This window comes from Myotis brandtii, unplaced genomic scaffold, assembly GCF_000412655.1.
Source record: "Myotis brandtii unplaced genomic scaffold, ASM41265v1 scaffold266, whole genome shotgun sequence".
Taxonomy (NCBI): domain Eukaryota; kingdom Metazoa; phylum Chordata; class Mammalia; order Chiroptera; family Vespertilionidae; genus Myotis; species Myotis brandtii.
This window is the reverse complement of record NW_005360124.1, coordinates 3,447,684-3,470,967: the sequence shown is the minus strand read 5'-3', so window position 1 is coordinate 3,470,967 and position 23,284 is coordinate 3,447,684.

Below are 23,284 nucleotides of genomic sequence, written 5' to 3'. Positions count from 1 at the left end.
AACTGTGATCATGTTTCCTTACCTGTTTCTCCCCCCTACCCCCCTACCCCTCCATGAGACATTCGCTTTTTTTGTTTGCTTATTTTTCTATACATTTTAAAGAGGCCAACCCTGAACACTCTGCCAATTACCTAAATTTCTCAGTGCTTTAATTCACATCTGTTATGCTAACAGTTTCTGTGGTGAGCCCTCTCAAAACATTCTGAGTTGCTTTAGTCTGTACAGGTTGCCCTCTATACCTGGTGCACAGCTGTCACTTTCGGATTCCCGTTTCCCATTTGCCACCATCGCAAGGATTCACTTTGCTGCTGATCTGTGTGGATCTCCTGCTCTTGTTTCAAGGTTGCATTAGCCTTTCATGTTACTCTGAGGATAGTAAAGATAATTTTTTTTTGAGATTTTCTTCTTCTTGCATAGTCTGTTTCTTCCATGTTGCTTTCTTTCTGTTTATTCCCCTAGGATATTTAGCAGTCCTGGATGTCTCATAGATTTAAGACTGGGGGAATAAACCTTATTGAAAGCTCTGAGCATGTGAGTGAAACTAATTGATAGTAGTATCATTAAAGGGTAATTTGGTTTAGTTGATGCTGGAGAACTGATTTCAGTGCTATTTTGTTTTTTCTCATTGACTGAACAGTTTCTCCAGAAGAGACTCTTGCAATCTCCTGCCTCGGGGGGTGAAGGCACAGCAGCCAACATTTGGAAGCTGAGTGGAGGAAGCCGACTAGAGTATGTATGTGTTAAATTTCCATTTTTCAGTAAAGCATACTTTCCCTTCATTGGTTCTCCCAGTCCAGAGATCATCTATGTTATTTTTATAAAAAGTAAATCTCAATCTTCTGCCAAGGTAGAATGGGATGGAATTGGAGAGATCATTTTTTTTCAACAGCTCTAAAACCATCTTCCTCTGATTAGCCCATATTCTTCACCCCATTTTGGATGATCTTGCCACTTCTTGGGACTATTGGAGATCTGATTTTAAGTAGCTGTTTAAAAATTGTCTGATCTGTCTATTCATATATATTAAACAACCTTTAGTTATTATAATGTATTATCTATATGTGGCTATGCTGAATTTGCTAATATTTTTATTAGGATTTTGTATCTATACTCCAGAGAGAGATTGACAATTTTATTGTTTTGTTTTATTCTTATGAAATTTTGGTAATCAAGTTTATCCTGGTTTTGGAAGTGTTTCCTCTTCTTGTCTCTGGAAAATTTGTATAAAATAGGCGTTATTTCTTTTTAAGTCTTAGGTGGAATTTTTATTACCAATTCAAGTTCTTACATAAATATGAAATTATTCATATTTTTTCTTTTTACGTGTCCATTATAATTATTGATTTCATTTAAATTTTCAAATTTATTGGCATAAAGTTTTTCATATTGTCTCCTTATTACCTTTTTAATTCTGTAGGGACTATAATGGTGCCCAATTTTTCATTTCTGGTATTGGTTCCTTTATATTATCTTTCTTTATCTTCATTTTTGATAATATATTTATAAATTTTATTATTATTCTTAATGAATCAAACTGTTGGTTTCTTGATCTTTTCTATTATGTTTATTTTCCACTTCATTCATTTCTTATTTTATCCTTATTGTCTTTCTCTACTTTTTGAAGATGGTTTAATTTACTATTCTTTTGATAACTTCTTGGTAAGGTAATTTTGATTCTAGATTTTAAAATTTTTTTCTAACAGAGGCTTTAGCTGCATTTTACAAGTTTTCATCTTTTTAAAAATTTTCATTTACTTCAAAGTATTTTCAATTAGTTTTTTCTTTTGCATATGTGTTTATAGTTATTTTGCATAATTTCTAAACACTTAGTGGTTTTCTACTTATCTTCTTGCAATTAATTTCTATTTTAATTCAATTGTGATCTAGAAACATAATATGATTTTAGTAAGTCCTTACAAAATTAGTTGCTATATTAATGTGTGACAACAGTTATTTACCTGTGGTTCACCTCTATTTCGCTCATTAGTTTTTCATTTTAACAGTTCGGAAGCTTTAGGTAAATCACTTCTCTAAGAATTACTTTATGCACTTTGAAATAGAAAGTTGGAAAAATGAGCTCAAAATCCCCCTTTATAATTCAAATTTTATATTATTCTAAGTTACTTTTTATTCTCTTAACTAGATTTCAGCAACATGATAGTTAAAAGGAATCCATAGAACAAATATCATTATTTGTCCATACAGCAAATAATTCTAATTGGCAAAATAGTTGGCATTTCACCAAGACATGGATGGAATTTTGTTTAATTAAGAATAAAGCATTATACTTATATTTTTTAAAAGGGTATGTAATAGTTAATAATGTGTGCTGACCTTGCCTTTTAAGGATGCCTGATTTTATGAGACCATGAATGGAATCATTGAACTACCCCAAAGAAAGCTATAACCTTATCATGGAGAGCCTGAGTAAATCCAAGAAATATTGGAAAATTACAAGAGAAAAATGATTCTATCACAAATTTTAGCCTCAAGTCACAGAGTGCTCTCTTCCAAATACAGGGCACTCGACCTGTTTTGTTCATAAGACTGTGCTTTACTATGACCAAGACACTGTTATTTCAGACTCTTGCAAATATTTCCTACTTGTCCTGTGCATTGGAAATACTTGCTGATTTTTCGTGGGCCTTCTTCTTCTTCTTCTTCTTCTTTTTTTTTTTTTGTCTTAAAGAAAGGCGTTTGGATTAAGATGATTTTGTTTTGTTTTGCTAACAGCTTTAAAACTTTCTGTTGTTATTTGTTGTTTTATTTTTCAGTTGAAAACAGTAGTAACTATCTTATAGTTAGGCATTGTACTAAAGCACACTGAGTCTTTTAGGCCTTGGGATACTTTTTGGTACATTGAAAATTGTGATCACATTTTATTTGATATACAAATATACATTGTGAAAGAACCTCTCCTCCCCCCGCACCCCCGCCCCCCTTCCTTTTCTGGTTAATGTTGACCTTAAACAAATAGACAGCCAAATATTTCTCCATCAAATCGGGTTTATTTGAGAGCAACATGGAATTTCAATTTAGGACATGTGGTCTAATAGCAAACCGGGCACAAGTGCCTAGAAACAAAGGAGAGGAAGCTTTCAGGGAAGAGGAAGTTGGGACAGCTGTGATATACAGAGTTCTTCCCCTTGGGCTCCATGGATCAACTTTCAACATAGGGCATGAGAGCTCCCTCTTCTGACCTCCAAACTTCATTTTAAATGAGGTTTCTGTTTATTAATTTTCACATTAATTAATACATTCATCACCTCACATATTTTTATCTTTTTATTTTGATGAGAACATTTAAATTCTCATTTAACGAATTTCAATTATACAATACAGTGCTATCAACTTTAGTCAGCATATTTACATGAAATCTTCATTCTTTTCATAGCTAAAACTTTGTATCCTTTTACCAACCTCTCTCAATTTCCCCCACCTTCTAGCCCTTGGCAACCACCTTTGTGCTCTGCGGTCTCTTTGTTATTCTAGAGTCCTGGTTGACTCAAGTAGCTTCTATTTGGTTTTACCTGGGAGAATCTTGGACACTGAAAAGTTTAAATTCCATGCTAGTAAGAAAGATACTAAAACTTTCAGAGATTGGCCCAATGCATAGTTCTACATACAAAAGCATATTTTATTTTCTTAAGTAGTAACGTATTTTTCCCCTTGGTGGGAGAAAAAGAAAATTTAAGTCTACAATTCTCTAATATTCCTTATTGCCAAACTCCAAACAAGATAATGAATTCTTTCTAACAGTTTCCTCTCCAAGGCAGAGTTATTATCCTTAATAACTGTGTTATCATGTTATCAAGGCTTCTGTTATCACAGCTTCAGACTTGACCTTCCTAACTCCTATCCAGCCTGTCCACAGCAGCAGGTAAGCTCTCAATATCTATCTGTTTCCAGTGTCCTGTCTTCTTTCCTGGACTTAACATTGTAGAGTGTCCCTTTCTTCCCCGGTCTACCATTGCCTGGACTTAAAATTTCCTTTTTCCTTCTCCCCTGCTCTGTGGCTATAGTCAGTAAAACCATGCCCATCCTTAGCCTTGGTTGCTCATCCTTCCAACTCTTTTTCAAAGTCCATGAAACTAAATCTCAGAGAAGTAAAGTGGGTAGAATCTCATCTTTGAGGGCCTCCTCTTTGCCAGGAGAAGAACTTGGACACAAATACAGTTGTCTTCCTATTGGCATTTCTTACAGTTTAAATGGAAGAAAATTTAAGAGGAAGAGCCTGGAGAAAAATGAGGCTGGTTTGCTTTACTTTTAGGCCTATCTAGCTGCCACCTTGGGCTATTAATTTAAATTTCAGGAGTTTAAGAATCCATGACTCCTTGTCAGATTCTTTTAGTTTACTCTAGGGATTCATATCCTCAGAATTAGGAACACTTTTCTGCCTAGGTAATTTCAAAATGCAAATAACAATGGCAACAACAACAGTACAAACATCATAACATTTATTGAGAAATAACTACAGAGCTAATCACTTTTATATGCATTCTCTCATTTACCACAACAACATAATGAGCTAGGTCCTTTCGTAATCCTCATTGGAAAGAAGAGGAAAGAGGTTTGGAGAGGTAAATGAATTGCCTAAGGTCACATAGCTAGCATATGTTGAAACTTGGAATAGCATCCAGTTCTGCCTGATTCCAAAGCCCTGCTCTTAATTACTAGGAGTTTTGCTTTTTTCTTTGCTCCATAGTTTAACATTCCAGAATGATTTCTTAGCTGTGCGGTTTGGCTTTATATTAATGCCAAATTAGAGGTTTTGCATTAAATGGCTTTTCTTTTGGGGAGGATGTGACTAAGAATGTCTAATCAGTAGTAATATTTTACATATTTTCAATGTTTGGCCTTCATCTTGAACCTGTATGGATGCCCGCTTTAAAGATGAAAAGTTTGATTTTTAGGGAAATCAAGGAACATTCCCAAGGTCACATGTGAATATCAGAATTAACACATGAGGCACAACTTTGGACAACTGTTATTCTTCCTAATACAAGAGACTATGTTACTGCTTACCAGAAAGATTCCAAAGTATCTCTGAAATGTAATTTCAGCTGTGTGCTAACTTTCATACCTTTTTGGAGATGATAAGAGGAATCAATCATGAGAATATTGCCAACATTTGATATACAGAAGAATTCCAGTTTCCATTCATGATCTTGTGTGCCAGAGGTACTGGTATTCTGTAGGATTTCAAAAGAAATCTCCCCTTAGTCACCAGGAGAAAGAGAGCCTTGGATGCCTTTATACCCACTATTCCCGCCACAGCCCCTGCACATTATTACAAAGTCAGCCTTCTGCAGGCTTCCAAGTGCAGCACCTTCTGGTGTGGCATTTGGTCCCTCTCCACCGAATCTATGGAAACTCTGTCACAGATTTCAGTTTTTGTCTACTGTGATATGTTAAATTGCACTGACAAATCATTTTATGTCTATTGGGAGTGTATCACTTTCCCAGCTGTCACAGCAGGTCGGAGTGATTTCCTGAGTGAGAACCTTGATTAAAGGGAACACTTTTTTTGGTGGTGCCACTTTAGACAAAACAGAACGTGCTGGCTCCTCAGTAGAACCCAGGCAATTCAAAAATTCACAAGCAGCGTTTATTAGATGGGTTAACAGCACCATTCTTTGAAATACTAGCCCAGAATGTCACTGGGTATTTAAATCCTAATCAAAGTCATCCTAAGGAATAGCCTTACTGTATGATTGTCTAAAGCCACAGCAATGGCAAAGCCTTCACAAATGGCTGATTGGGAAGGTGAAGTCATTACTAGAGTTTTATGGATATGTAAGTAAAGCTGTGTTTGCAAGCTCTCCAAGTCAGGAAAAAAGAAAGGGAAAGGAGCTGGATACTCTCTTAAACACTTGCATGTTATCTAATTTTCAGTAATGAGCTAGTAAATCAGGTTCTGGGAAAAAGGAAAAAAGTCCTGATTTGTAGCTTTTGTCAATTTCTATGGCCTAAGTCAGTGATGGTGAACCTATGACACGTGTGTCAGAGGTGACACGCGAACTCATTTTTTTGGTTGATTTTTCTTTGTTAAATGTCATTTAAATATATAAAATAAATATCAAAAATATAAGTCTTTGTTTTACTGTGGTTGAAAATATCAAAAAATTTCTATATGTGACACAGCACCAGAGTTAAGTTAGGGGTTTTCAAAATGCTGACATGCCAAGCTCAAAAGGTTCGCCATCACTGACCTAAGTAGTTCCACTATGGCCGATTTCAGACTATCAACATGATGTCACCACATATTAAATTTAAAAGAAAAACACACATTTGTTTCTCATGAGCAATAAGAACTGGCTATTGCACCGAGTCCTCACAGTAACTCGATGAGGTAGGTATTATCATCAGAGATGGTTAAGCCATTTACCCACCATCAGAATGGCTGGGAAACTGTAGCAGTTGAATTGAAATTAGAATAGTCATATATGCCTGACCATGACTTTTATGCTGTATTCCACTCTGCCTGGGGGAAAAATGTGTGTATTGAGAGCCTTCCCTGTGTCAGGCATTGAAGACACATTGCCTTGACAATACCTAAACATAATGAAGAAGGAATGCATGAAGCCTCCAAACTTGGCCTTATGTTGTTTCTCTACCCACCCAGGTGAGAAATATGAAAGAAGTATTCAGGATTTCTAAGAAAGGTACAATAGAAAGAGATTCATTGAATTCAAAATGTAATGAAGTGGAAAGGTAACATCTGATGTATCTTCCAGGATTTCTTTTTTTTTTTTTCTGTATGTACATTGCTTAAAATAGTTGGGAACGGAATTATGTTCATAATGTTCTTGAAATGGCGAAGAAATAAATGTAATTATGTCCCCCATTCTCTGCTATGAATCTGAACCCATTTTGCTTTTCTAGTTTCTCAGGAAGAATTTGATAATGCCACAGGATAATATCAGGGAACAAAAAATGGGCCCATTCTCAAATCCCACCCAAGGTGATCAAAGGTGTTTCATTTTATTTTGATTGATTTCTCATCTGTTCCTATCCCCTGTTTAATTGGAAAGAATTGGCAGAAAGTGCTCCATGTCTAAACCTATTAGAATCAATTCCAAATTTTGTTTAGAAAACTTAGATGAGTATTTGGGCTCACAGTCTTAAAGAGGCCGAAGATACTGTACTTCTAATTAGGTTACCTGGAATAAATGATTTTCCTAAAATTGTGCTAGAGTCTTGCAAACATTTACAACATTGCTTGGTAGATGTTCATAGAGGTTTTAATGCCTCAGTGGCCTGAAAGAAAGAAAGGGCCTCTCCAAGTAGCTAATTTACCACCTGCCTAGTGCTGTGTCCATGTCAGTTACAGTCAAAAGAGAGCTAAATTGTGTCTTTGCCTGCAGTCCCTGGTCAAACTAATTCTGTCCCTAGGCTATTACAGCATCATGGAGAGACAGGCTTAGGGGCTCAGAGAATTGCAACTGTTAGTGTAAATTATGGTGTCTCTGGATTCAGCATAGAAATTCTAGGAAATCTGGAGGTTTGTGTGGGAAAAAGAATCTCCTGAAGGTCCTCATTTTCTGATACTGACTGTGTGTTTTGGTTGATCTTTGGTAACAAGGTCAGCAGACACCGGGGCCTGTTCTTTTTGGAGTCAGTGATATTTAATGATGAAGGAGCCACCATCCCTTCTCTCAGAGCCCTAATGGGAAGCTTTCCCAAAACTCCTTGACTGTTCTTCCTGTGGGTTGACCTCTCTTGGCCATATCAAGATGGGTAAGGGTGTGGACTCTGGAATAAGAGTGCTTGAGTTCACATTCCAGCTGTATGATTTGGGACAAGTCACTTAACTTCTTTGTGCCTAAATTTTATCCTCTGAAAAATTGGCACAGTGATAAGTCATAGACTCGTATGTAATACGGCTGGAGGTAGATGCTAAATAGGTGCTCACCCAGCAAATCTGCCCAAACCAGGTACTGTAGCAGACGATGTTAATGTTGAGGACGTATCTCCTTGACATTCTCTCTATATGGTAAAGACTGCTATGGCAAATACCAGCCAGAGGTCTTCGTTTCTGTCCTGCCTGAATGACTAGCCAGTAGTTCTGAGTGCTCCTGGAATAAACCCCCAAGTCAATGATAGCAAGAATGTTGTTGGACAAATACCCAGATTCTTGTCCTTCAGTTGAGATAATTCTGCAAGTGGTAACTGGCTTGATAACATATCTTTTACTTGCCTCCTCTCCTCTCCCCTCTCCTCTCCTCTCTCTCAACCAACCTCCCTCCCTCCCTTCCTCCCTCCTTCCCTCCCTTTCTTGCCCCACTGCTCTACTTTCCCTGCTATGGTTTCCTGGAATCACCTCTCAAACTACTTGCATATAAGTGGTTATGAATTGGATGCATAAAAACTTTTATAGAGATAATATACTTTCTTTATAATCTCCAATAGGCTAGTATAGGTCTTTATGTTTCTGTATTTGTATGTATGGATTTTTTTTTTTAATTCGACAGAGGACCCAAGTTACTGACTAACTGGATAAATGCATTTTAAGAAATTCTCAATTTTATCATGTGATAATACACATACACACACATGTATATCATGTAGTAAATAAAACAATATACATAAAATGATTCTACAAAGGCCACATTTACTGTCATTAGCAGTCATCTCATTGGAGCTTTGTTTTGTTAGAATTTTTACCACTTGATATAGATTCTTTATGTGTAATTCTACAATGCAAAATTATTTATTAATGTTAAAAAGAAATATTTTGACCATATTGATATGGCCTACCTTCTATTATTCAATTTTGATTAACATTATAATTTCAACTACCTTAACTTCCTTGTCATTTTGGCAGCTACCCAGTGACCTAGCCATAGTTTGGATGTCTAGTAACAAGCAATGGATTTTTGAGCTGCATGTCCCAGATCCTGGGATCTAGCTCTAAACTGCAAACTGCATGAGACATTTCAATTAATAATGTTAAGAATATTTCGTTTTCCATTATACAAACAATTCATGTGCTGTTTGACTAATGCTTATGCCAAGTATGAGTTTACCTAACTACTAAGCCACAGGCAAATTCAAACCTTATTTTATATAGCTTTTCCTTGTGAGTCAAAATAATGAAAAAGAAATTCATAATCATAAAAAAAGGAACATTACATTGCTTATTATGCTAGCTAATTCAGAAAAAATGATCATTAAGTTCAACCACTTAGTTAAATAAATTAATTTAGAAAAGTTAAAAAGCAATGCATAATTATTTTTAAAAATTTGAAAATTAACAATAAAATAATAGGGGAAAATAGGAATTGAGAACTATTGAGAATTAGAACCATTGATACAAGAGAACAAAAATGCTATTTTCATATTTCCTTCCTATTTTTCATATTTTTTACAGCGTTGATTGTACCACGTGATGTGGATTTCACCATAACACATATATTTGGGTATACATCTGGGGTTGAACGCAGGCGAGTCTCATGGCTAAGAATTATCTTCCAGGTTCTTACTTGCTTTTTGGCTTCCATGACTCTGCTGGGCTGCCTCTGTTCCTCCACTCTGGTTTCCTGCCCCTTGCCCCACACCTAGCTCCAAATCTCTTAGGATGCTGCCCCTGAAGCGATCATGTGCCTGAGTTCTGTCATGTTGGTACTGTGGCCACAGTCTGCAGACTCAGCTTCTGTGGGAAGACTGATTCTCTCATCCCTGATATTGTGAGCACAGTCGTGCCACACCGTTGCCACACCATTGCTTGGGGTGAACAGGATGTATTTCTCTCTTATTTCTTTTCCTTTCCCCTGGACAGCTATTCATGAAGTAAGGTTATAAGGAAAGGGCATATTCTGTGCAGGCCCCTGCCAAATTCCACTCTCCCCTTTATAATGGGTGTTCAGGTTTTTCTTTAACTCATTATTTAAAAATATGTATTTTTAAATTATCAATATAGCAAAGGAATTGGTGGTGGTGGTGGGGGAGAGGGTTTAAAACATAGTACAACCTCTTTTTTTAGAGGCTGACCCAATAAGTCACCTTAAGAAAAAACTTGTTATTTTGAGAAAATCTATTGACTGGCTTACTTTCGCTGTGTAAATGCTTATACAGTCTGTTCTGGTGTTTTCAAGTCTCCCTTTGAAATGTAGACCAGACATGATGGTTTTAGCCAAGTCTCCCCTCCTTGTCCCTCAATCTTCTGTGAACGTTGTGAACCAACTTTTCATCAGAAGTCTAGAAGCCTTGTGAGAGTGAAGGGACTAATCCCCCAGCTCCTTAATATTTGGCATGAAACAAATTAGGTAGAAACCACAGTGTCCCTGGCTAAGGCTTCATGACAGGAATGAACTCGTGATGAGAAAAAGTAAGTTTGAGCTTCAACAAGTTTTAAACAAGGTCCTAAGACAGGTCTGGCTTTGGTAGATCTTGTACTGAGCCTTCAGACGGTGCCAGTTTGGGCCAGTGTGGCACTGGGCTCATGATTAGGCAGCAGCAGCATGGCCCTAGGGAGCCGAATGTGCACAGGCTTTACTGCAGCTGTGGAACCCCATCGAGTTTAGTCATCCCACGTGTGACGGTGCCAACAGTGCTTCCCCTGAGTCGTGCGATCCCTCATTGAGAGGAGTGATGGAAGTCCTCTGGCCTACATGGTGGTGATTAGGGGGTGACATGTGATATAAAACTGCCTGCCAATATAGGCCTGTGGGTTTGTAAGGGACTAATTAGAATAATAAAAAGGATATGGCTATGTTTATACCTCTAGGCTGGTGAAGCAAGTTACTACTCCTCGAGCATTTTTCATGTTATTACAAACTGTAATGCCTCTCTAGCAGTGTACTGAGAGAATATGCTGTATTTTATTTGTTTATTTCTCCAATATTGAACATTAAGGTCTTTTGCATTAAACATACTGGACAGAATCTAGAATTTGTTTAGCACTATTAAGTAAGAGTAGTAGGAATATATTTTCTAGGTGTTAAAAATATGCAGGTGTAATGTAAAACAAGTCATTTCGAACACAAGCATTATTCTTTGGAGCATGATGAATTTAGCTTCCTTCTTTTCTTTTATTCAAGGGGCACCAGGGACCTTTGCCAATGGTGGGTGAGGCATAATTGGGAAGAGGGGGTACAGAGAACCAAGGAAGTCCATGCTTGAGTCCAGATTTTCCAGGGCACCTTTGGTCAGAAGGAGGGTCCAGGATAGTACTGTGTGCTGGGTGGAAGGTCCACATCTATTAGATGAAAGAGACCTTGACTCTCTCTAATGAGTTCCTAGTAACAAGCGGGACCCAGCACATAGTAAGTGATTGTGAATATTTGAATGAATGAATATTTCCACTAAGCACTCAGGGAACAGATTCCAAGCCTATTAAGCATTCCAAAATTAAAGGATCAGATTTGCACACACTCACTATGTAATTTTGAAAATGCTGTTTAACCTCTGGAAAGCCATTTCCTTATATGACAAATGATGATGGTATTTGTACTCACCTAGGTAAAAAGCATAATATTGTAATACAAATAGATCCATGCAGTTCCTCCTCAGGTGATGATATTTCAAGATATTATTTTCCCTGATAGTGGTTATGTGATCTACACCTGGATGTAAACAGCAGCAACAACAAAAATGAAACAAACCCCTCTGTTACCACAGGAAATAATAACTGTAGTTCATGCCATAAATAACACTTTGTGGCAGATAGGAGGCTATGTTAGGCCTGTATTTCTGAGTGCATATTATTACTTTTGTTTGCTGTCTCTTTAGCAACCATTCACTTGAGAACTGTGGCAAAATGAGACTATGGGTGCCATGTTTAAAGTGTCTTAAAGAGTTTAAGGAACAATAAGTTGGGTTTTGTTTTCTGAAGATATCGGCCAGTGTTGTGTTCTGAAGCCTGTTGGCCTGAGCAGTCATTTGTTCAGTTAGGCCCAGCTACCTGGCCTTGAAAAGGGGGCCCATTAGGAGCAGTTGCTCTGAGAAGGTTGACTATGGGTCTATCTTTTATATTTATTTACATTTTTTGTAGACACTTGGAAATAAATTTTCTGCTACAATATAGAAATTGGATTTAAAAGTTCAGTTCCTATGGGTATTAAAAGGAATCCGATTAATTAGTAATGACATAAAGCTCTGGAGACAAGGTAAGCAGTGATAAAAACAGTATCTATCTTTAAAGGGATTAGTTCTCTACAATCAACAAAATGCATTTAACATATATTACCATATTCAAATCTCAGTGTAGCCCTAGAGGAAGTTGGAGAAGTATTACTTTTCTTTCAAAATTTAGGAACTGAGACTCAAGAAGTTTAGGGGTCATGTCCATGGCAATAGAACTTATAAGTGAGAATTGGAGTTTGGGTTTTCTCTCTCTTTTCTGCTTCACCATGCTGCTGTTGAAGGTGTCAGGGTCTTAGAATCTGTATGTCTTTGTTTTCAGAGTCATACAATCATAGTTCCAGAATATCTTAGCAAAAGAAATGAATGTCCCTTCTGAAATTCAGAGCCATTAACATATTTATGTCATCAGGACAGCTCCATCTACAAACTCTTACAAATAACACGAAAGCTTGAGGCATTTCTTTCTCTCCTTTTTTCTCTCCCCTTCCCCTTATACATGTCCGGAGAGAATCCTTTTTACAATGCCATGTCCTACGGAAAAGGAACATATAAATTCATGTCTTTCATAAAAGTTAAAAATCTGGCTGCTTTTTATTTAAATTAGGAGAAAAAAGGAAAATAAAATGCATTTTGTAGCCTTGATAGTTTACCCCAGCTACCTCTCATATGTACTCAGGTATTTTAAAGTTTTCTCTTCTGTTTTTTGGCCACAAGTCTTCTTAATAGAAAATTGCAACAAGAGCAAGGTCTGTTCCTTTGGAATGTCTCCACACAGAAAACCTGGGAGAAAAGTTGTAGCATATGTTAGAGACCCCAGCTTTTAGGAGCTGGGCCAGAATAGGCAGCATGCAATCGGCAAAGGTGATTCTCTCTGCTTTCAAGCTTCAACTCCCTTCTTCAAGAATTCCATTCCTGTGGCCAGGGAAAGGAAATAGGATCGGTTCTGAAGCAGATGCTATTCAGACTTTTTGGTTGTCAGGGCAGAAGTGAATTCTACATAATAAGTCTATGTGTATGTGTGCACATGTTTGCATACATATACACACACAGGGATACAGGGTCAAAACTTGAAAACCCAATATAATCTGCAAAACATAGTGCATTTTAAAAAGGAAGGAACTCCTACCATTTGCAACAGCATGGATGGACCTGGAGAGCATTATGCTAAGCAAAATAAGTCAGTTGGAGAAAGAAAAATATCACATGATCTCATTCATTTGTGGAATATAATGAACAACATAAACTGATGAACAGAAACAGATCCAGAGACAGAGAATCATTGATCAGACCGTCAAATCTCAGAGGGAAGGCAGGGGAGGGTGGGGATAAGGAGGAGAGGTCAACCAAAGGACTTGTACGCATGCATATAAGCCTAACCAATGGACACAGACACTAGGGGGTGAGGGCATGATATGGACAGATATGTAATACCTTAATCAATAAAGAAAAAATAAATAAAATTTAGAAAAACATAGTGCATTTTCAACTTCAAGTAAAAGTGACAGAAAGTGAGTACTGTTTATCTCTAGTTAGAGGTCTGCAAACTTTTTCTGTAAAGGACCTGATAGGCTTTGCAGGCCACATAGTCTCCATCTCAAATACTCAACTGTGCTATTGTAGCACAGAACAGACTCAGACAACAATAAATAAATGAGCATGGCATGTTCCAATACAATTTTATGGATACTGAAATTTGAATTTTATACAACTTTATGAAGTATTATTGTTCTTTTGATCCATCCAAACACACCATTTAAAAATTCAAAAGCCATTCTTACAGAAGCAGACTGTAAACTGGCTTTGGCCCATGGGGCAGTAGAGGAAGGGTAATTCTAGTATGGGGTGGTGTGAAAATGTAGAAGAAGGTGTTTTGTTTTTTTCTCCTATGAAGTGGTGACTAGGTGAATACATTTTCCATGTGCTTTCTCATCTTCTTGTTCAGAAAAAGAAAAAATTGGAAAACTTAACGTTGATAACAATCTCATCTCTTCAAAATTCACTTTATTCTGAAATTTCAACAGGACCATGGCAAAATTTACCTTTCAGCATCGTTGAAAGTTTAATTCACTGCCTGCTTTATATTTCAGGCATACAGAACTAAAATATTTTAGAGACATCTGGTGATTGGAAGAATAATGCTTATTTCAAGGTAGTACTTATTTGAAAGAACCAGCCTCCCCAAATGGGATTGTCCCAAGAATCCACACCAATATATCATTGGGTTTTCTGCTTTATAATATAACAAAACTGTCACATAATACTAAAAACATTGACATGCTTGGAATCAAATAAACTAATAAGTGTGTCAAAATGTCCTGCACATGTGTGGGGGAAGGATTTGTGTTTTTAAGTGAATTCTAAAAAAGAAATAAAAACTCAAATGAAAGCAAATGATTCTGATGAGGGGAGTGTAAGTACATATCTACAAATCTTCATTTTTTAAAAAATCCTCACCTGAGGATTTTTCCCCCCATTAGTTTTTAGAGAGAGTGGAAAGAGGGGAAGCGATGAGAGACACATCCTTTGGTTGCCTTCTGCACTCACCCAGGTATGTACCCTTGGCTGGGAATCGAGCTAAAGATCCTTCTGTCCTCAGGCGGACTCTCTAACAACTGAGCAACCTGCCTGGGCTATGAATATTCATTTTTAAGGTATTTTCTTCTTACTGGCTGTCCTTACTTTAATTGTGTCTGTAACTAGGGCACTCAGATTTAGTTGGGGTATAGTTTGAAAAGAATGTTGGACTATGACCATAAACATAAATCTTTCCACTTAAGCATCACTATGAATCTCAGATATGGCCAGTAGAGTAGACGTAGCCGTGCGGAAATGAAAACCATCAGGATCCCTGCTATTCAGCCAGGAGCATCTGTACCTCCTGGAAGCTCATTGAAAATGCAGAGCCTGAGGCCCCACCCCAGACTCACTGAATCAATCTGCAAAACATAGTGCTGAATCAAAATCTGCAGAATTCACTTAGAAACACACTGCAGTTTAACAAAATCTTCAAGTGACTTGTATACACATTAACATAAAGAGGCATTCAGCATTAGCAATGGTTCTTAGCCATAGCTATATGTGAGAGTTCCTGTAGAGCTTCTAGAAATCCCAGCACCCAAGTTCTATCCCAGACCAGTTAAATCAGTATATTGGAGGTGGGGCATCAGTATTTTTAAAAGCTCCCTAGATGATTCCAATGTGTAGGGAAGTCTGAGAACCATTGGGCTAGGACATGGCGAACCTTTTGAGCTCGGCGTGTCAGCATTTTGAAAAACCCTAACTTAACTCTGGTGCCGTGTCACATATAGAAATTTTTTGATATTTGCAACCATAGTAAAACAAAGACTTATATTTTTGATACTTATTTTATATATTTAAATGCCATTTAACAAAGAAAAATCAACCAAAAAAATGAGTTCGCGTGTCACCTCTGACACGAGTGTCATAAGTTCGCCATCACTGGGCTAGGTGGTGGTTGGAGCATACTCTTGCTCAGGTAAGAAAACTCATTATCAAGTGGAAACAAGATCCCTAGAAGCAGAGGGTTTATTAGAAGGGTTAAAAAGACCACTTGTTATATATTAAAAGGGTGGTTTCATTATTTGAGGGATGGAACAGGAGCATATCTCAAGCCAGATAATAGGGTTGCCTGCTCAATTCTTTTCATCTTTTTAGCCTTTTTAGTCTCACAACTTCAACTGATTCTTTGCGGTCACCAGGAGACTCCATCTGGTCTTACAAAAAGGCTCTTTTATAGGATAATGGCTTGTTAACCATACTTTGTTGTTGTTGTTGAGGATAAATTAGTGTTATGTGAGTTTTGTTAGAGTTAGCAAAGTTTTCAAGTATGTAATCAGATGAACTGATCATGCATATCGTCTGTAGCGTAGAAATCGAACCTTAAGAAAACCGTCCAGATCCCTGCTATTGAACTTGGGTTTGTCAGCCACTAGCACTGGCACCACCTGGAAACTTATTGGAAATGCAGAGTCTGAGGCCCCTTGAGATACCATTCAAACATTCTCTTCTGTCCTCAGATCAGTGAGGAACCCATCAGATTAATTCCCCGGGCACAAGTGTAAGAACTGGTATATGTAAGAAGAAAGGATTAGTCAGCAGGTAATATGATATCAGGTTATCAAGGTCCCAGAAATTCAGTTCACTGATTTGGCGCTCCGCCCATTATAATCAGTGAAGTTATACTGTACATTTACATAATAATGGTTACAGTGTGCCTCTAAAGAAAACAAGCACACATCATGAGACAAAATGTCTCATTTTGGTTACTAAATGGTTAACCAAAAAACAAACAAACAAACTTAAAAATTAAGTTTAAATAAAGCGCCAGTAGGATCTGGTGCTTATTGATTCTCCCTTACCAGGGAGAAGTCTTTGTAGAGTTTGAGAGACTTGGAGTTGGGTCCTCTTCCTACCCGCTGCTAATTATGCATCATAGTAGGACCTCTGTACCCCCATCTTATCCTGGTGTTTTAGGTCCCTGGTACTAGAGCTTATCTCCTAATTGCAGAGTTCTAAGTTGCAGCTTGCCATTGCTCTGCACAACCCATCTACTACATTTCTATTGCTACAGCTATTTCTGCACTTAATTGGTAATTTCACAGGCCTGTGGAACTCTGGAAGTGCAATTATCCTCCAGTGTAATTGCCTTCTGCAAAAATTGCCTCCCACAAAACTCCTGCAAAATTGTGTTCTGTTTGGTACTACCTGTGACTGTCCATGGATACCTTTTCAGCTATACAGAGAGATGTTTCATAGACCTTCCTGGCCTTAGACAAGAATAAGTTCTCTGTGGTTGGAAGGCTTCCTTTAATTAGGAGTCTGTTTACTATGGTTATTTCAGGTGTCCCACTATCTGACATCCTTTTTGGGTATAGCAGTTGATATTAAAAGTGGTCTGTTTGGTATCACTTGGGAGCTTTTGTTGTTTAAATATTTCATGTTCACTTATAAAAAGTTACACACATAAATAGCTCCTAAATTCCTAAGTATCCTTTGAATACAGATACTACAGTACACAAACACTTCTCAAAGTTCAATTGTGCACTACTTGACTTACTTCATAAATGTGAACAAATGAGCCTACTGTGTATAAGATGGTATTATAGTAAGGAATTAATTAAACAATTGAAAAAAAAAGTATTTCCTAGTCTCTTGGGAGCCCATGGGTAAGAAAAGCACACAAATAACCATTATCTCAAATTAAACAAACAAACAAATAAGCAGTAAGTGCAGTGGGAGTTGAGAACAAAGGAAGGGCAAGAGCACATGGGGACAACATTCTAGCAAAGGCTTGTAGAAAGAGATGGCATTGGTGGTGGACCCTGAAGATGGCACTTTTCAATAGGCAGTTCTCAGGATGAATGGAAACAGTTAACAAAGATGCTCTAAATACACAAACATTCATCACATGGAAACAGCTATCATGCCCTTCATACCAAAACCCTTGTGATCTAGTGGTTAAGCACTGTATGCTGGGTAATATTATGGCAACAAACAGCCTTGGTCTCCTTTGAGATAGAAAGGAGGCACTGGTCCAAAGTGAAAGAGATCATCAAGGGATCACATAACTATCCCAGAGAAAAGAAGTTTGAACAATTGAATAAGCTTCCTTGTTCTGATTTGAAATCTTTTCAGCAGGCCCCCAGATTTTTCAGCACCTCTTAATTGTTTGAATTTGCAGAGTTTACTTTTCCTGCATGAAGATATCGGGCAAATTAAAAGGAGCTTCGGTCATTGTTGATAAATATTCTAATTAAACCCTTCACTGACTGATGACTACCAAGAGTCAGCAGCAGGTGGTCACAGTTTCTTTGTAATCATTATAATTATTTGGAATAATTTAGTTTTCTGTCTCAGGGTTGTTTATGGAGAAGAGGGCTGGGAGAGACAGTGCAGATGGGCCTGATTTAAACAGTGCCCTTATTAAAAGTGCACAATATATTTGCTGGTTAAATTATCAGAATATTTAAATATAATCAGTAGATCAAGCTAATCATTTGTCACTAAATAATAATAGCTAGCTGTTCTCCCTTTAATTTTTAAGAGAGAAAATATGTTCACTTAGATATGCATATCTGACATGACATTTTTTTCGATGACATTCAGGTTTTCTGATGTGTTTCCTTTCATCATGCATAGACATCTATGTGGTTCTTTTTAAAAAAATTGATTGAACATATGCAGCATCTACTTTACCCAAAGCTATAGAATAATGATGCTATTATTGTAGTCATCTATCTCTTCACATCAGCGTCTTCTATGGTTGTATAGTCCAGTTTTAGGGCTTTGTAAGAAACAATATTGGTTAACATTAATAACTGCCTTCATCTGACAATGCACATCTCTATTTGGAATCAGCTCCTGAGAGCATCCCTCCCAGCTGTGGATGCAGGAGGAGGGACGGCTGACTTGAGGGAGGTGGAGGAAGAGCCTCCCATTTTGCTTCACTTCACTGACGCCCAAAGGAAAGGGTGAGTCATTCTCCCACTTCCTATTATAACTCTGCGTTCCCAGTTTTCCACCTTGACAGCAGTAACAGTCCCAGCCAATGCTAATTTGGGTAACATCTAAAAGGCTTGCCTGACAAGGCAGATTCAAATTATGAAGCAAACCCCTCACATACTGAGGCCTTGTTAGCTAGATTAGTGGCGGATTGGCTCCCTGTGACAGCTTGTTTGCTAGAGGTGAGCTATCTGCATTTCCAATGCAGGCAGGTTATATCATCATTTAAAGGAAAAAAAAAATAAAGATGTCGTTTTTCTTGTTTGTCACGGAGTTCATGTAATATTCCCTCTCGATTTTCTCATTGTTGACTTCTGAAAGAAATAGCAGCAAGTGTGTACCTTTGAGTGCGACAGCTAATTTTGTTATGGATGAACATGGTATTGTGACAAAACAGTGGCACAGCTGTCATAACAGCTGTCACACATTAATCATGACAGTGACAAATAGCATAATTACCTTATCTGGAATTCCTAGCATGCACACGCAGTATGCCCCACTGCCGAGCGAGCATATCACGCATGGTTTAATTAAAAAGACATCAATACAGGTTAGTTAGACAAGGGCTAGAAGACATTGATCCAAAATGAAAATAAAATTATTTATAGGTTGGTGTTTAGGGACACCCAAAGACCAATTACTTAGCCAACCTGATCATTTGAATCTATTTCTCCAACTGGCCCTTGTCAATGAGTATATCACCTGGGAAATGGCCTGCTCTGCCCCAAACCAGCAGCCCTTCTGCCATGAATCATTTGCTCCCCTCTTTTCCAGCCCCAGCATGGGTCCTTGGGAGCCATCTTTATGTGTTGTTAATTGATTGAAGGGACTCTATTAATAGATATGTGAATTACAGGGAACAAGTTGTGGCTAACATTTTTGTTAACTTGCTTTCCGAGTCAGGTATTGAGCAAAAGAATGATATTCAACACAGTGACTTTTATTTGGAATGTCTTCCCAAGTAAAAAAATACAGGCAGGTGAGACTGGGTTTAAGCCTAGAAATGACAGTCTCTTCCATGTGCTGTGTTTTAATATGTATGCCTGTATTCACGTGCATATACGTGTCACATCAGTATGTATAACTATGCACACATGCCAAATATATGTATATTTTTGCCCCCCTGGTATTTTAAGCTCAACAATTCATTGAATTTACTGATTGAATTCCTGGGAGCTGGTTCTTGAATTGCTCTGAAGCTGCCTCGATGAAATATTAATGAATCAATTTCCATAGACATGGACTCATTATCTTGCTGGATGCCATTGGAAAACACAGTCCTGCCTGCGGTGTCCTTCCACCTGCCTGGGATATGATTTGATTCTCTTTCTCTCTCTCTCTTTTAATTAAATAAAAAATTGCTATCATGAAATTTTTGATAACTTTGGAATAGACATTTCCATTTTTCTTGATAGGCACCTAAATAGAGCTAAGCCATTTAGAATAAATTTATGTACCACTTATGTGATTTATTGAAAAGTGGGTCCCAGAAACAAATAAAATAAATGGTGGCCAGTTTAGTTCTGTGGTCTCTGTACTGCCCTTTGGAAATGAGGAAACTGGTGTGTGTGTGTGTGTGTGTGTGTGTGTGTGTGTGTGTGTGTGTGTGTGTTGTTGTGTTTTTTTTTCCCAGAGCAATCAATCTACTTTGGGAAATGTCTGTGTTTTAGGAAGCTGGGCCAACCATCTAATTGTTTACAAAGTTATCAACTTTAGAAAATGTTATTAAACACAAACACATTGTCACTTTAATTTAGGACTAGTAGAATGTAGAAGGAATAATTCAGGCTGTGTCTACAAAATGCTAAAACAGCTGGTTAGAACATGAAAGATTCAGTCAGTCAAACAGTGATTATCTACATACAATATAAATATCTGGCTTGGGTATTTTGTTTTTGTCCACAGAAATCAACTGGTTTCTTGTGCCACATACAAGTCAATCCAGGGATGTAATAACACACATTAAACTACAATTATACCAAACAGAAAGTTTTTAGTTTTCTTCCTTTCCATTCATTCTGTTCCAGTAAAGATTATTAATGCCTGCTTTGGGTACCATTCAACACCCACTTTATAAAAAAATCCACTGATAAATGGTTGCCAACATTGTTAGATAAAGACTAGGATTATGTTCTCAAATTCAGTGGCTTTTACCATTTTGAGTTAGAACCAGTAGTATATCTGAATGTCATGTGATCTGAGGACAATATTACCATTTCAACACATATATATTATATGACCTGAAAATAATATTACTATTTCAACACATACATTCTTTTAGGGAAAAGCACAAGTCTGACCATGGAAATTTTCCCAATAATAAGCCAAGAAAAAAAATTATCTTTGTTGAGAGAAACCCTGGCCCTGCCCAGGACCTGATCCCATTTCAATCTAGGTCCTGGGGAGCCCACTTAGCTCCATTTCTGCCTGAGGTGAACTGATACTGCACTCCAGACCTGAGGGCCTTAAAGTAGTTCCTGGCTTGAAACAGTTTGATGAAAGCTATGAAACACGTGCGCGTAATGTCAAGGTATCCATTAACATGGGCAGCCCCTGTATGGATGCTTGGAAGTAAATCCCTCCTTTAGTTATAAAAAGGTCAGAAATGACCTAGAACTGCTCTGCAGGCTGGACACCAGCATAGATCTTCAGTGTCAGAATTGCGCCCCTTTTGAAATGAGGGGCAGAACCTCAAGTTTCTTGAGAATTAACCTAAGATTATTTATTCCACCGAGAAATAGTTAAGAGAATTTTAATGAGGAAGAATCAAATTTAGGCCAAATCATAAAAGTGACAGGAGAATAAAAGCAGTGCTAATCTTTCTTGGTCAAGCCTTTTAGAAGGAATCTCCCTCCCTCTTTTCACTGGCTATGGTACTGTTTGAGGGAATGCACTTTCTGCCCGTATTGCTGCTTTTTATGTGGTGTCACCTCTGTTAGTATGTTGTGAGCTCTTAGCAAGTTGATTCCCAGTCTCCTCTTTGTTCCTACTTTCACCTAGGTTTGTGTCTAGATGTTGTAATTGCTGAATGAATATGCACATAATGAATAACAATGTGTTGGCTTTAATAAGTAAAATAGAGGCATGGGTTTGCTCGGAGACATCCAGTTTATTTCTTGAATTTGGCATATTGCTTGACTGCAAACTCTGAGAGGGCCAAAGTGTTTATTTTTAAAGCAAGTTTTCTTCCAGATTTTCATAAGACAGTTCTATTCCCTTCCTGACTGCTGGTATAAGAACTGGTCTTTCGCATAAAGTTGGGTTGATTTTCATTGGTGCTAATGGAGTGGGTCATTGATGCATTGGCCAAGATACCAACCCATTTTTTTTCTCTCCCAAACTTTCATATTTCTGATCTTTCCTGACCTTGGGGGTTAGCTTGTATATATTACACATAACAATATTTTACATGTTGTATAATACAAAATTCCCAATTGTTCTGTGCCTTGTAAATGTATTTCATGCACTACCTAATGAAATCCTGTGGGAAATCTTTCTCCACCCTGAGAGAATTGATACAAGTGGAACTTTGTCTTTCTGCATCTCATCACCCCCTTGGGTTTGAGGCCAGGTCATTTACTGTCTGTGCCTCAGAATATGTCAGTAGCACTTCCTTTGTCCGACTGTGAAGATCAGTGGGCTTTCCATGTAAGAACTAGCAGTAGCAATTGTGTTTATCTCCCTGACTAAGAGGTTTCCTATTCATCTTCCCTGAGGTAGTGCCCATGTGGCTGTCCTGATATTGAGCAGCTGGACAGATTACACCCTGGAGCCACATCTGCAGACACATAGATCAACACCATTTTCATTGCTTTGGTGCCCAAGAAGTTTATCTTCTGTCACTGAGATTTACTGCTTTCTTCATGAAATGTTAAGGCTTTCTCTCCTCCCCAAGTTTTCTTTCGTCCTCCGTCTTATTTGGTTTCAATCTAAATTAGCATAATCCAATATGGATTAGTTAGGTTTTGTTTTCTGCCATTATTAATAAGGATTTGCAGTAGGGCTTCTGTATAGGGATTTAATTGGTAAAATAAATAACATAACTATTTTGCATAAAAAGAAAATGACTTTAATTGATGAGTGTACCTGTTATAGGGTTAGTTTTTCTTGCCATGCCTAAATGCTTAGTAAACTGCTTTGGACATTGTTCACAGGACTAATTTTTTCCCCTCTAATGTTGCTTCAGTGTTAGGACGTAATCCCTCAAACTTGTGTTAGAGTCTTTCAGTTTACAGTACAGTTTCACTGATACTGTCTCCCTTGAGTTTTAATAGAGCCCTGAAAGGTAAGAGGAAAAGGTTTTATATTATATTTTTCAATCTTATCAAAGAGAAAATCAAAATACACATAGATGAGAAAACCACAAAGTCAGCTGTGAAGCCAACACTCAAATCTAGGAAATCATGTGCATTTCAATTTCTCCCCATTTAACTTCAATGCCACCTCTAAATCATTCTCCTTATGACTGCCAGTTTGACTTTCTCAGGCTTTTTCTCACCTGTGCCTAAATCTGATGCTTTTTCATTCTCCAAAATTCTGTGACTGCTGACTGGATTATAATAGAAGATGTAAGGATTAATGTAAATTATCTACCCACTTATCTAAGCTGTAAAGGGAAGCAGGAAAAAAAATGAGACAGTCCTTTGGAGTATTGATTGCTTCAATGCTTTTTAAA